We start from the raw sequence: 8,820 nt of genomic DNA, 5'->3' as shown, positions 1-8,820 counted from the left end.
CATCAGCCCCTGACTCTAGGATCCTGCCCTGTCTGAATTCTTGTCCTGACTTCCTTCAATGATGAACAGTGATATGGGAACCTAAGTCAAATAAATCCTTTTCTCCTCAACTTGCTTTTTGCTCATGGTGTTTCATTGCTGCAACCGAAAACCTAATGAAGACACTCCTTTATATACTTCCCACAAGGACTTCACACAATCATTTCCAGAATTAGAAAGAAAAGCACCTTCCTTTGAAAAGAGACTCTTCGGTTGTCCATTCTAAATTATTCCTCATAATGGATTAATTGTATTTCTCAGCCTACATTTAGTTGTTCTAGAAAACAAAGTTACGCAGTCTACATTTAATCCTTACTCTCTCTCTTTTATTTTTTAATATTTTTTATGAGTACACTGTCACTCTATAGACACACCAGAAGAGGTCATCAGATCCCATCACAGATGGTTGTGAGCCACCCTGTGGGTGCTGGGAATTGAACTCGGGACCTTTGGAAGAGTAGTCAGTGCTCTTAGCCGCTGAGCCATCTCTCCAGCTCCCCCCCACCCCACCCCCGTCTTTAAAAGCATTCTCTTCCCTCTTCCTTTGGATAGCCTTTCAAATGGCAGGTATCCCACAGGTTACTTAACAGTGTGGACTTCTTAAAACCTTATATGCAAGTCAGATAGTGTAGGCATACTCCTTTAATCCCAGATCTCTGAGTTTGAGGCCAGCCTGCTCAACAGAGTTCCAGCACAGCCATGACCACACAGAGAAATCCTGTCTTGAAAACAAAACAACAACAAACCCAACCTTTATGGGTAGCACTTTGATTCACCTAATCAAAATTGTTTAAACACTATTGTAAAATGAAATAAAATTGAATGTCAAGGTAATTGTTCCAGTTTAGCTTACAGCATGATTTAAGGAGTGCATATAGACTTTTACAGACTTCATTAAGTAGCTCTTCATGTTTGAATTCATGTTGGCAAATATCAATGTAAATTGTTGTTTTGGTACTGACCAAAAAAGATTATACACCTTATTTCCTAGGGCCTATGAAAGCCTTCTTAGGTATAATTAATTTAAAGCCATTGAGGCAGGGAGATTATCTGGTATTTGGGGTGGGCCTAAAACAATTACAAATATAAGACAGGCAGATTCAACACACCCAGAAGGAAAGGTAAGGTGACCCCAGAGACAACTCAAATCATCACAACCCAAAAGTTCTGACAGCTTCCAAAACCTGGAAAACACATGGAGCCCTAGATCCTGTACCTGGACTGCAGCTCTGCCAACATACTGATATGGGGCTCCTGAGTTTTAGAATTGGGAAAGAATTAATGTATATTGCTCTAAGCTACCAAGTTTATAATTGGTTACAGAGCCACAGCACCATATATATATATATATATATAATTTATACTGGAGAAAATCAGTAGCAACCCCATTAGTCTAAGCAATGAAATAAAAGAAATTCAAGACAATTCTGCAACCGCGTGCTGTGTGGAATTTAAGTCATTCTTGGTGTTGGCAATGACTGGTCTACATAAACGTAGTAAGGAATGCCACAAAGAAGTGAGACTCTACCTCTTCCATAAATACTAAATGATGCAGGAATGTGAGGGTTCCTCCCCGAGCAGATAACTGGGAATAGATTGATAGGATCGATCGGGGCACTAATGCACTAATGCATGCAGCTCCTCTGCACCCAATGATGCTCTTCCCACACACAGATATAAGGAGAGGGACGAAAGGAAAGAGGGAGGGAGAGGAGAGGAGGAAGAGAAGTTCACATAAACATGGTATATCAAATGGAGAAAATTGTCACAGAAGAAAAATATACATCTCCAATAGTTTCTGTTAGAAGAACTGATAATAGTAAGGTTGGGATTATAGACTACTAATTTTTTAAGATTTATTTATTTATTTTATGTGAGTACAGTGTAGCTGTTTTCAGACAGACCAGAAAAGGGCATCTGATCCCATTACAGAAGGTTGGGAGCCACCATGTGGTTGCTGGGAATTGAACTCAGGACCTCTGGAAGAGCAACCAGTGCTCTAACCGCTGAGCCATCTCCCTAGCCCTATGGGCTACTTTTAGTGTATGTGAACCCAGCTTTTTAAGTGTCTTATTTTTTCCTGATCCATACACCAGCCTCATGTACTAAGACCAAACTTGTCTCTAGCATGACCATCTAAGCACCTAGACTGTTGAGGGAATGTCTAGAGCTGAGGAGTCAGATAGCCATTTTGTTTTTCATTGGGAAGGAGGATTGTCAACATTTTTTGTACATCTTCATCTCATTCATTTCCCATTAGAAATAGTTACCTGGTTGTCACTATCTGCCAGTGACTGTACTATGAATATTATCCAAGTAGATATGGTCTCTGTCCGAGTGTAGCTCAATACACAAGAGTCACAGATTATTACAATAAGGCAAGGTCAATAAGAGAGTGTACTATGCACATGGGGGTCTAAAAATCAGAGGAGCCATTCCAGGAGAATACACTTTAGGTAACACGAACATACTTTTTGTTTCATTAATTAATTTATTCGATTTACGTTCTGATCACTGCCCTCCATCTCTCCCTCACACAGTCCCTGCTCCCTCCCCTTCTCCCCTGAGAAGGTGGAGCCCCAACGCCCAGTGTCCCCTCACCCTGGCACATCATATTTTTGCAGGGCTAGGCATATCCTCTCCCACTGAAGCCAGACAAGGCAGCCCAGTTAGGGGGACGGGATCTGTAGACAGGAAATAGCTTCAGGGAAAGTCCCTGGTCCAGTTCTTGGGGAGCCACATGCAGACACATGCACGCCTGCGGGTATTAAGTAGACGTTGAAGTGCATCTCCAGATTTCTAAACGCTGTTCTTCCCATGGCTTTTCTTGTCTTAGTGTTAGCTCCGTGCGTGTGTTTACTGTGGATCGAATGCAGTTCTTTTTGCTCTGGGGAATCAAACAAAACTGGCACAAGCTAAGAAACTTCCATGTGACTGTGGTTAAGTGCCAGCCCCCGTGACAGACAGTATGTGTTGCCCAAATATGTCAACCTCTTCTGCCTTACCTTTCTCTGTTAGGGAAATAAAACAGGAAGCACTCAGATTCATATTTTTGGAGAAATTTGTAATGGAGAAGATTTGGGGAGAGAAACAGGCCTTCCCAGGACAGATGAGAAAGGCCTGGAGAAATGGCTTGACGGCTTAGGTATGAGCTTTCCAAGTGTGAGGGCTGGGGTTTGGATTCCCAGAGTCCTCTGTAAGTGCTTGATAGGGGTGGCAGCCTGCCTGTAGTCCTAGAACAGGACTATAGAGACCAGAGTCCCCAGAACAAGCTCCTAGCAAAACTAGCCATATCTGTAAACTCTGCAGTTGATTGAGAGGCCTTGCTTCAGTGCAGCAGGTAGAGGAGCCATTGGGGATGATTCCTGGCACAGGAGCATGATAAAGAAAGAGGCCACCAGGGACGCCCTATGAGGGGTTCAGAGGGACCTAGGAAACACTGACCTTTTAGAGATTACTCACAGGACGAGGAGCTGTGGAGAAGCATCCAAAAAAGAAAAAAGAAAAAAATCAACAGAAAACTTGAAGGGACTTTTTTTTTTAAGGCTTTCAGAAGAAGAAAGGTCAGGCATTGGTGGCACATGCCAGTAATCCCAGCACTCAGGAGCCAACATCAGGTGAAGTGCTGTGAGGAACACACAATCTAGTTTATAGAATGAGTTCCCATATAGTGACCCTCTGCCACTACCCCTGCACACTCACCTCACCACCACTCACTACCCCTGCACACTCACCGCACCACCACCCACTGCCCCTGCACACTCACCTCACCACCACCCACTACCCCTGCACCCTGACCTCACCACCACCCACTACCCCTGCACACTCACCTCACCACCACCCATTGCCACCAATTAAGCACAAATCAAAACATCAGTGACAATCAGTGACAAGATTAAGAAACCCTGTTTTCAGGGCTGGAGAGATGCTCAGTGGTTAGAGCACTGGCTGCTCTTCCAGAGGTCCTGAGTTCAATTCCCAGCAACCACATGGTGGTTCACAACCTTCTGTAATGGGATCTGATGCCCTCTTCTGGTGTGTAAATAAATCTTTTGAATGAAAGAAAGAAACAAACAAACAAAGAAAGAAAAAGAAGGAAGGAAGGAAGGAAGGAAGGAAGGAAGGAAGGAAAGGGAGATAGAAAGAAATCCTGCTTCCATGGCTAAGAAGGCAGACTGCTCTTTCAGAGGACCTGAGTTCAGTTCCCAGCACCTAAGTGGGCAGCTCACAGCCTCCTGCAACTTTACCTCAGGGCATCTGATCCCTTCTCCTGGTCTAAGGTGGCTTCTACACTCAGGGTAACCCCTCTTATTAGTCAGGTTTCTCTACAGAGTCACAGAACTGTGGTATTCTCTTTATAGTAAGGAAATTTGCTGATGACTTACAGTCTGTAGTTCAACTCCCCAACAATGGTCAGCAGCAGCTGTGAATAGAAGTCCAAGGATCTAGCAGTTGCTCAGTCCCACAAGGCAAGCAGGGGAAGGGAGCTAGTCTTCCTTCCTCCAATGTCCTTATGCAGGTCTCCAGCAGAAGATGTAGCCCAGATTAAAGGTGTATGCCACCAGGCCTGGATCTGGGACTTGCTTTGTCCCAGATGACCTTTAACTTAGAAATCTCCTTGCTTTATTCTCCTGAGATTCATAGCTACTCTGCCTCAGGATCTCCCAGCCTCAAGATCAGGATCACAGGTGAGCCTCCCAATTCTGGATTGTAGTTCATTCCAGATATAGTCTAGTTGACAACCAGGAATAACCACTACGATCCACCCCTTGTCAACTTGACACAATTAATATCCCATGTCCACATGAAACAACAACAAAGTCATGAATACACCTAACATGATATGATTATTCCTTGTACAATTGGAAACTCGCTTGTAAGTTTATAATGGGGTAATGTCTCTTGGGAACATTCTTTTAGTATCTCAACTTAAATACCAATTGATGTTAAAGAAATCGAAGAAATACAAATGTGTTAACAAAACAAAACAGAAGCATTTATATTACTTTATAATCCTCATTTCTGCAGCTGGTTATGAGGCCTTAGCTGGTATTTATAACTACCTTCCTCTACTACCCATTCTGTGTTTCCTCCACCCTCTGCAAGCACCTCAGCAGGTCTTGGCTTTTTTCCTGGAGGAGTGACCCTTACCTTCATTCCTGATGGTTCTGTGTTCTTTGTCTTCCTGCTTGGATCAGGCCATTGTAGTTTCCCATTGACTTTAATCACAGGACACGGTAATACTGAGCCCCCCTAAGGGATCTCCTGCACTCCAGACACAACCCTTCTTACCTCCATTTTGGAGAGGCAATCCAATTTCTCCATAGTAATCTGGATCTATCACCCCTCCTAACACAGTTATTCCTTTCTTAACCTTTTGGTTTAAGGGCATTAGAAACACAAAATGACCAGCGGGAAGTCTGAGCTTCCGGCTCAATGGAATGTTTGTTGTGGCTCCTGGTAGGAACTCCCCCCCCACCCCCTTAGAACCAAAACTTCTAGGTCCACAGAACCTAGAGTTGAGGGGACAGGAAGCAAACATTTTCCTAGAGGTTCACTAGGAGTGATAATGAGCGGAACTATTTCCTTTTCCACCCCTTGATTCCTGGACCCATGGATCCTGGCTATGGGAGAAACTGTACCATATAATAGACGCTGATTCAAAGCATATACTGCCTTCTGAAGAACTCTGCCCCAGCCCTCCATACTGCTGCCTCCTAATTGGCACTGTAACTGCGTCTTCAAAAGGCCACTCCATCTTTCTATCAGACCAGCTGCTTCAGGATTATGGGGAACATGGTAGAACCCGTGGATTCCATGATCATGGGCCCACTGTCGCACTTCTCTGGCTGTGAACTGAGTTCCCTGGATCTCTGAAAAGCCCAGCCCAACATGGGTTCAGGATGTGTGGATACTGTCCTCTGGGAATTGCTCACTGCTATATAACCTTGGGAGAGGCTTCGGGACTCTTGTAACGTTCTGAATGTTCTGTGTCCTACAAATTTCCTAGGCTTCATAATTTTCACTAGTCCCCTAATCTTTTGAGCCTCCACCTATCTCCAGATGGAAATTTTCTTTTTTCTTTTTTCTTTTTTTTAAACAGGTCTCATCATGCTTGCTGCCCTAGGATTAAGCGTGTAGACCAGACTGGCTTCAAACTCATACAGAGCCACCTGCCTCTGCCTCCCGAGTGCTGGGATTAAAACCAGTGAGGATTTTTAATTGGAAGAAAATAGCTATTCACGAAGGTGTCCTGGATAGTTTTTGCATGCCAACTTGACACAAGCTAGAGTCATCAGAAAGGAAGGAGCCTCAGTTGAGGAAATGCCTCCATGAGATCCAGCTGTAAGGCATTTTCTCAATTAATGATCAGTGGGGGAGAGACCTCGGCTATTGTGGGTGGTGCCATCTCTGGATTGGTCGTCGTGGGTTTTATAAGAAAGCAGCAGGAGCAAGCCAGGGGAGGCAGGTTAGTGAGCAGCACCCCTCCATAGCCTCTGCATCAGCTCCTGCCTCCAAGTTCCTGCCCTACTTGAGCTCCCGTCCTGACTTCCTCCGTGATGGATTGTGATCTGGAAGTGTAAATTGAATAAACCCTTCCTCCCCAATTTGCTTTTCAGTCATAGTGTTTCATTGCAGCAACAGGAACCTGAACTAAGACAGGGCTAGCACCACGTCTAACAGATATTCGCCTCTATGGGTTCTGCGATGTAGTTCTGATTGAACTAATTGAAGACAATGAGCAAAGGACCTGTCTATAAAAGACCGCGTGTTGGATATCAGATTTCAGAAACCCACGTGGGTATATGGGATTTTTGACAGATAAAATTTTCTCAAGCATTCTCCATTAAAAGCACCTAGTAAGAGGGACTGACATTAGGCAGCAGGAGCTGTGGGCGAACTTGAATTCCCTCTAGGAATCACTATTTTTCCTTCATCTGGGCAGCTACTCGGCAGCTTGTGCTGACTGTAAGACTGAGTTTCTTTATGGGTTCATACTCTCGTGTGGGAAGTAACAGGTAAAGAATTAGAATAAGGTGTAGCAGAGGTGTTTAATGTCAACCAAGAATTCATATCCTTTCGTCACCGATCTGTATCTTTCCTTTCAGAAGCAGCTCAGAACCTGCAGCTTCTCTATTTGAATCTTCTGATGTTCTTCCTGGCTTACAGATGCGTCTCACCAAGAGGAAAAAAAAAATCAAGCTGCAAGTGTGGGCAATAACCACTAGGGGGCACCAACAGCTCAATGAAATTTACCAGGTAAGGGCAAATCCTTTTAAGACAGCTTTATCTCTGTCGTGGTCCTTCGCTGAGAAATAAGATAACCTGCAAAGATTTCCCCTGAGTTTTAGAAAACGAGAATGTTCTAAAAGACATGGGGAATGTAAGAAAAACTACAGCCCATAAGGTGACATCTCCGGGCCTGATTGTCAACTCGTTGGGATCTGGAATCACTACAAACAAACCTTTGAGCTTCATCTAGATTCATTGAGGTGGTTAGACTCGCCTTGATTGTGGGTGGCACCATTCCAGGCCTGGGGTCTCTAACTGAAGGCCAAGAAGGGTCACCGGTCAAGAGTGACCCTTCATCTCCCTCTGCTTCCTGACTGCAGACTGGCTGTAGCAACCACCTCATAACCCTGCTGCAAGACCTTCGGCATGATGACGACCCCTCCAGTTAAAGACAAAAAAAAAACAAGCCCTTCCTCCGGTGAGTTGCTTTCATCGAGGAATTGTTGCAGCAACCAAGGACAATCATTAAGACTGGGAGACCTGTCAGGGCTTTTTCACAGAAGACATTTGGTCCCAATTAGGTTTGTCTGCAGTGTTCTTTTATTAGCCTGTCCTGTTTGTGGTCATATCTTACCTTCTTGTGCTGATATTAGTTTCTGTCTTAGGGTTTCTATTGCTGTCATGAAACACCATGACCAAGAAGCAAGTTGGGGAGGAAAGGGTTTATTCGGCTTACACTTCTACATTGCTGGTCATCACCAAAGGAAGTCAAGACTGGAACTCAACACAGAGCAGGAACTTGGAAGCAGGAGCTGATGTAGAGGTCATGGACGGGTGCTGCTTACTGGATTGCTTCCCCTGGCTTGCTCAGCCTGCTTTCTTACTAGAACCCAAGACCACCAGCCCAGGGATGGCACCACCCACAATGGGCTGGGCCCTCCCTCCTTGATCACTAGTTGAGAAAATGCCTTACAGCTGGATCTCATGGAGGCATTTCCTCAACAGGCTCCTTTCTCTGTGATAACTCCAGCTGGTGTCAAGTTGACACAAACCAGCCAGTACAGTTTTTCTTTGCATCCTCTTGTTTTTGGTTAGTTTGGTTGGAGAGTCTAGTTAAAATTTTTCTAGGAATCGTTGTTTAATTCATTGATTCTCCCCCCCCCCCCCAATATTTTGTTTCTTGTAACTTTTGCTTGTCCGGGGTTTCATTCGGTCTCCTTTCTCCAATTTCTTAAGGAAAAAGCCTATCTGACTTAAGATCTCCACTTTTTGGTGGTGTGGTTATGTGTTTGCTGCTGCACAGTTCCTTCTAAGAACTTAAATTTCAGAATTCTGCATTTTCATTTCCGTCCAGTTTTCGATGCTTTATAGATCTCCCTAGAGACTGTCTTTGACCTTCCAGTCGTTGACAAAAACAGCTGCTAAGCCTGTTCCCTCTCCCTCCCAAAGATTCGAATCCCAATTCCAGAAACCTGTGAGTTCCGGATTGCATAGTAGTGGGGAACCGAAAGCTGCAAACGGAACGAAGGCTCCCGAGGGTTGGATCGG

The sequence above is a fragment of the Micromys minutus genome (genome assembly GCF_963924665.1).
Source record: "Micromys minutus genome assembly, chromosome: 22".
NCBI lineage: Eukaryota > Metazoa > Chordata > Mammalia > Rodentia > Muridae > Micromys > Micromys minutus.
This window is presented reverse-complemented; position numbering follows the sequence as displayed.